Raw genomic sequence first — 7,711 nt, 5'->3', positions numbered from 1 at the left:
TTTCTTCTTTTTATTTATTAGCTAATTAAAAAGTATCCCTCTTTTTATCAATCTTGGAACTGAATGAACTGATAAGCCTTAGATCACGATCTAAAGAGTCTTTTTTGAACAAACAGAAAATTTGAAAAATGTTAGACCCCAGGATATTTGTAAAACTTTTTAAAAGAGGGACAAAATTTAAACACCAAAGGGATATTTGCATAAATCAACCTTATTTGGAAAAGCAAAATCTGATTACAGTAGAAACGACAAACTTAACCTAGCTTAAGTTTTGAAGTGGCTAATCAATTATTTACTATTTTAATGTCTATATCACTACTATTCATGCAATACACAGGTTTAAACTTTAAAGTAGGGACGAAGGAAAATAATAAATTTACATAAATATTGAAGTTGTATGATAAGCCAAAATAAGTCTCCGGTTACCTCCTTTTGCGAATAAGGAAACCTCACTATTTTAATTATCACTTGTTAAGACAGTGGCCAGTGGGATGAGTGGAGAAATTTTATTTTATGTCTCACATTCCATATCATATTTATGTGAGGCTCTTTATTATTTGACAAGTGGACTTATCGGTCCCATTTGTTTACTTAAAAGATAAATCTAAAAAAGGCAGTTTAATATTTTATACTTTTCCTATTTGATATCCTTAAACTAAGGACAAAAAGAAGTAAAAAAATAATGATAAAAATAGTAAGAAAATAATTTGTCTTTTAGAAGCTAATTAACGCGTACAGATTCCCTTCAGATCGACACTTATGTTTCAGAAGCTAATATTATGCTAAATGATATTTTTTTGTTGTGGGCATGAAAATAGAATTTTGTATAACAATAATCTCAGAATTAATATAGAGTCACAAAAAAGAAAGGAAAAGCCATATTCTGATCATTCTAAACTTATTCCAATTCATTGCCTGAGTACATATACAAGAGACAGTAAACGAGATTTTTTCACCCAAGCTTGTACCAGCTCTAATGCAAGAGCTTCAGCTTCAGGGCACAAGATTTCGGAAGAATCATTTGAGAACTCTATTTGACAAGAGCTCGGAAAAAATAACCATTTTGTTGTGTTAAATGACAATTAATATGTCAAAAAGTATGAAAATTTTATTATTGATGGTTTAGAGAAGTAATCGACTCTCCTGTTAGTTTAATAGAGATGGACGATTGCATAATTATAAGATGAGAAAAAAATAATATAGAACGATCAATGCTTATTAACTCATCATATTCTTCATACTACAAGCTAGCATTGTTCAGTCATGTGAGTCCTCCTTATTAATTCTTTGGGCAAAACATTTATTTACTTCTCTTCTTCTTCAACAACTCAATTCATGTGCCGATCGGAAGGGGGAAAACGACCTTCTGTACATATCAATTAGCTTCTCAAAGGCAAAATATTTTATTATCATTTTTATTATTATCACGATCCAATTTCTCCAATAGGTCGCGATGATGCCCAACGTCACCGCTAGGCAAGCCAACGGTGAACTAACCATGTAATTATTCTCTTTAATAATTCCAAAGTAGTTGAATTTCATTTATTAAGAACATAAGGAGTAGAAAATTTAATAAAGTGTGGCAAAAACCAATGTAAGAGCAAATGCAGCGAAATAAATGCTCAAAGTCATAAAGTCTACTAGCATGAGTTCCAAGACCTGGTGTCACAAGTATATGAACAACTAATAGAATATACAAAACACTAAGCTACTGTCTGAAATAGAGTAGACAGAAAATAAAATGCAAAAGAGAGACCCGAGTGTTGTAAAACGTACTCGGAAAGCACCTCACCACTAAGCCTCGGGGTATTGAGGGTGTGCGCCGGGATGACTGCTAGATGCACCTGCCTCAGATCCCGCACGATTAGTGCAGATGTGTAGCGCGAGTACATAAACAATATGTACCCAGTAAGTATCCAGTCTAACCTCGAAGAAGTAGTAACGAGGGGTCGGCATCGACACTTATTATGGGCTAACAATAAAATACAGGAATGCTAAATAGGCATAGAATATGTGAACAATAATATTAACACAGTAGCAACAATGATTAAATGATTCTTTAACCAATAGTAAGTTCCAAAAGTCCTCCACTAACACATACTAATTCCAAATAAATCTCGAGAAAATAAATATATTATAACCTCTCAATTCATGAAAATAATATCAAGTGTATTCGGGCTCCAAGCATTAACATGCACGATTTATGCCGAGGTCATATGACCCGATCCAGAATAATATGTACATTGCCGAGGGTCGAGCGACACGAACCATAGATGCATCTATTATACTGGCGAGGCGTACGGCCCGCTCCACAAGAAGAGAGAATACTTTATGAACATCCGACTTAAAAGTTATTACAAGGCTAATACACAAAGAAGCACAATTTTTATTAACGATCAAGTAACCCGCCAAAATTCAAGTAAGTAAAATTTGGTCTTTATGAATCCTTTATCAAGTTTCAATATAATTTAGGCACTTAAATTAACAAGTAGAGTACAAATATTATAAGTATTTCATGATTTGGGGTCCTAAAATTACCCGGACTTAGCATAATTAGTAGCTACACACGGACTCTCGTCACCTTGTGCGTGCGTAGCCCCCACAACTAGAAGCAAATAGTGATTTTAAACACCAATGGGGTAAATTCCCTCTTACAAGGTTAGGCAAAAGACTTACCTCGTCTCAAAGCTCACTTTCCGGCCCATAAACCGTCGATAATAACATGCTAACCCCAAGAAGCTCCTGATCTTGGTCACTGTGGTAGGATGAGACCAACTCTGAACTGCCTCGATCTTCTTGGGATCTACCTTAATACACTTGCCTGATACAATATGCCCCAAGAATGCCACAGAATCTAACCAAAACTCATACTTGGAGAACTTAGCATATAGCTTCTGATCCCGCAAGATCTGAAGCATCACTCTCAAATGCTGCTCGTTCTCCTCCATGCTATGCGATTAGATCAAAATATCATTAATGAAGACAATGACAAATGAATCAATATACGGCCTGAACACCCGGTTCATCGAATCCATAAACGCCATCGAGGCGTTAGTCAAACCGAAGGACATCACTAGAAACTCATAGTGGCCATATCTAGTTTGGAAAGCCATTTTCGGAACATCCGAATCACGAATCTTCATCTGATGATACCTTGATCTCAAGTCGATCTTATAAAACACCCTGGCACCCTGCAACTAGTCAAACAAATCATCAATACGCGGCAATAGGTACTTGTTCTAAATGATAACTTTGTTCAATTGGCGGTAATCAATGCACATATCCATAGTCCCATACTTCTTCTTCACGAATAATACTGGTGCACCCCAAGGCGACACACTCGGTCTGATGAACTCCTTTGCTAGCAACTCCTCAAGCTATTCTTTCAACTCTTTCGGAGCAATTCTGTACGGTGGAATAGAGATAGACTGGGTACATTGAGCCAAATCAATACAAAAATTGATATCACGATCTGGTGGCATGCCTGGAAGATTAGAATGAAACACATCGGAGAACTCTTGGACCACAGGCACTGAATCAATCAATGGAGTCTCTATAGTAGTATCCTGAACATAAGCTAGATAAGCCAAACAACCCTTCTTGTCCATGTATCGAGCCTTCAAAAAAGAGATAACCTGACTAGATGCAGTGACAAACGAACCCTTCCACTCCAATCTAGGCAACTGTAGCATCGCCAAGGTAATAATCTTGGCATGATAATCAAGGATGGCATAATATGGAGACACCTAGTCCATGCCCAGGATGATCTCAAAGTTGGTCATATTGAGCAATAAAAGATCTGCTCTAGTCTCATAACCGCAGAAAGTCATGACACAGGACCGATAGATCAGATCCACAATAACAGAATCGCCCACTAGTGTGGAAACATAAACAGGAGTACCCAAGGACTCACGAGGAACACCCAGAAAATGAGGAAACAAAGATAAAACATATGAATACGTAGACCCTGGATCAAATAGTACTGAAGCATCCCGATCGCGAACAGAAATAATAACTATGATCATGGCATCTGAGGATACTACATCTGGTCTGGCTGGAAAGGCATAAAACCTGGCTAGAGCACCACTTGACTAGCCTTCACCTCTAAGACGGTCCCTACCCACCTGCCCTCCGCCTCTGGGCGGCTGGACGACTAGTGTGGCAGCTGGTGCTGAAATCATAGGCTAATGACCCTGCTGTACTACCTTGCCCCGAAGCCTGGGGCAAAACCTCCTCACATGACTAAGATCCCCACACTCGAAACAACCTCTCGGTATGGTAGACTGCTGACCCAAAGTCTGACCCTGATGGCCTAAAGGCCTACTGGAGGAACCTTGAATAGTTGGTGGATGTTAGGAGCTCTTTGGGATGGCGCTGAAATAGGGCCGCAGTGAAGCACCCCGAGGAGGTGGCGGTGTTGGATATGTGGGCCTATTAGACTAACCCCTCACAAACTGACCTCTGCCTCCAGCTGAAGCACCACTGAACCCTACAGAATATCAAAACCATTTATCCCTCGTTACCTGCTCTCGACTCCGCTGACGAACACCCTCGATCCCCCGAGCTATCTCTATAACCAGTTCGTATGAAGTCCCCATCTCAACCTTTCAGACCATAGTGTACTGGATACCAGAGTGCAAACCTGCAACAAACCTCTGCACTCTCTCTGCATCGGTAGGAAGTACCATAAGTGCATCGCGAGACAACTCAAAGAATCTTGCCTCATAGTCGGTCACCGACATCTGGCCCTGCTGGAACTGCTCGAACTAAAATCGCAACTCTTCCCTTTGAGAGGGTGGAATATATCTATCTAGGAAGAGGCGTGTGAACTAGTCCCAAGTCATGGGAGGAGAACCTGCTGGTCTGCCGAGAAGATACCATCTACGGGCCCTGCTCTCTAGCTGAAAGGTGGTAAAGTCCACCCTGTGGGACTCCAATATCTTCATGTTGTGCAGTCTGTCCCTACAATGATCAATAAAGTCCCGGGGTTTCTCATGTCGCTCACCTCCAAAGAAAAGAGAATGTAGCATGGTTCATCTGTCTAATAGCTTCTGTGGCTCGCCGCCCGCAGCTAGTCTGGGCTCAGGTATAGCTGTTGCAACTGGCTGAGCTCCGCCAATGGGTAGTAGGTCCGGGGTCTGATATATGGCAGTTGCGTGCCTTAGAGCCTGAGCGGTAAGAGCCTGTGCTCCCGCTCCCACCTGAGATGTGGCTGGGTCTGCTGGAAATAAACTAGCCTGAGTCATAGAATCCATGAACCACAACATACGGCCCATGACCTCCTAGAATCCCGGTCTGGCTCCGCTACAGACACCTCTCTTTACTCCTTAATAGCAGGATCCTCTACAGGATCCACTAGTGGCAGAACTGGAGCAAATCTGGGACGTTCCCATCCTCTACCACGAGCTGGAACCCTCCATCGTCCTCTGCCTCGGCCTCTAGCAATAGGGAGAGAAGCTCTTCCATGGTCGGGTACATCTTCCGCGCGCGTTCTCACCATCTATGAGAGAATAAGAGAAAGACACTAAGCACAACATCAACTACACGATATGAGATGAAGAAAGGGTAGTTTCCTAACACCCTATAGCCTCTCGAAGATAAGTACAGACGTATTTGCACCGATCTGCAAGACTCTATTAGGTCTGCTCATAACTCGTAAAACCTACGTGAACCTAGTGCTCTGATACCATGTTGTCATGATCCAATTTCTCCTATAGGCCGTGACGGCACCTAACGTCACCGCTAGGCAAGCCACGATGAACTAACTATGTAATTGTTCTTTTTAATAATTCCAAAATAGTTGAATTTCATTTATAGAAAATAAGGAGTAGAAAATTTAATAAAGTATTTGCAGCTCTTGGTTTAGAATTTCTTACTCATTTGTGCTCATTTCTTCATTTCCTTGCTTTGTATTGAATATCTAAGTGTGTAGTATTTATTTCAACACTTGAATCTTGTTTATGAAAATATTCATATTTAAAATGTGGATTAAATATCTTGTTGTGCTTATGTATTGAATGATTTTTATCTTTTATGAAGTGAAACTCAATACCTCTCGGTCAGAGAGTGGTTTTGCCCAATTTAACTTTCTCAAGACCAAATGGGTATCAACCAAAACTGTTGATAAGAGCTCAAGTCAGGTTGCCACTATCTCTAGGTTGAACCCTTTAATTGGGTTAACCAATCTCTCAATTGATCCAATTCCTTGTTAGCTAAGTTAACCTAGACTAGATCCCTCTTTCTCAAATAGATACCAAGTCAAATAGGCATGAATCAATGTTTGCAACCATCAATTCTACAAATGAAGCATGAACTAAGTTAAATAATATACACCCAATCATAAACAAACATAAAATTAATCACCCATAAGGTTTACACACTAGGGTTGGGTCACAATCCTAGTAAAAATCTAGCTACTCATAGTGGGTGTAGAAGAAAACAAGGAAGAAAAGCTAATAAAACTCATATTGAAAGATTAAAATAAAGAAATCTAAAGTTAAAACACCAAAATAAGCTAAAGTTTCCTAAAACAACAAAGAAAAACGACTATAGTGCTTCAAACATTCAAAAACTTGACCCAGTTTCGTGAAATTTGTCTATTTATACAAGGCTGAAAATCTCGGACAAAAATGCCCCTCGGGAGATTCTGCGACCACACAATTCCATATGCGGTCCGCGAATTTCTTCATGTGTCAGGAATTGGAGGTTTGCGGCCGCACATTTCTGAACTACAACCGCGAGGCAAGTCTTCTACGGTCCACAGAATTAGGACTGCAGTCGCAATGGTCTTCTTTTGCGGCCGCACAATTCTTGTGTGGTCTGCAATTCTCAGAGACTCTTGGGCTTGGTATTTTTTCACACTCTCTAATCTTCAACTCTTATCCCTATTTTGAGGCCGCACAATTCGTGTGAAGTCCGCAATTTGCACAATTGTCTACTGAGTTTTCCTTCTTTGTTTGCGGCCGCAGAATTTCTTCTGCGGACCGCACATTGTGTGCCTCTATGTCCTTTGTTGCCTTGTGTTTGGATTACTCCTCTATGAGTCGAATTTCATCTCAGAAGCCCAATTTCCAGCATTCCTATACTTTTGCATAATTTTATTAGTTTCGAGAACATAATTCAATATTTTTTGGGCTAAAACAAAAGCTAAAAGGCGTTAACAAGCAGTTAAAATCTCCACTTATCAATTTTCTTAAACTTAAGTCTTTGCTTGTCCTCAAGCAAATAAATTAGTTTCCACCTCCAAGAGTTACAGGTCATCTCAGCGTGTCGAAGGTGAGCCATCCACACATCAGTTGGGATTAACAATTACCCACACTACTTATGAGTTATCAACAAGGTGACAAGTTAAACATTCATGCACATATTGTTCTAATGTGATAATTGAGCTTCAAGAGTTGACTTTGCTTATCAAGGACTCGCGCTCTATCTTGTAGGTCATGGTGGACTCCAAACTCTTCCTCCTCTACTTTCCATTTGTTAAGCTCACTTAAGAATTTAGCACTCAATTCGAAAATTTATGAAAGGCTTACTCATCTCTCTCAAGAGAATGTCACAAGTACGGCTTCAAGTACCATAGGCTTGCCCCTCATGTAGATCACCACTAATGTAAGCTCACTCGGCTCAAAATCAAGTACGACTTCTTTGGGGATGTAATGAAGGCTTTTGGATTAAGGATTGATACAATATGGTTAAGTGGTTACACCTTCCT

Source organism: Nicotiana sylvestris, chromosome 6, assembly GCF_000393655.2.
Source record: "Nicotiana sylvestris chromosome 6, ASM39365v2, whole genome shotgun sequence".
Classification (NCBI taxonomy): Eukaryota; Viridiplantae; Streptophyta; class Magnoliopsida; order Solanales; family Solanaceae; genus Nicotiana; species Nicotiana sylvestris.
Note: the sequence above shows the minus strand (reverse complement) of the source record.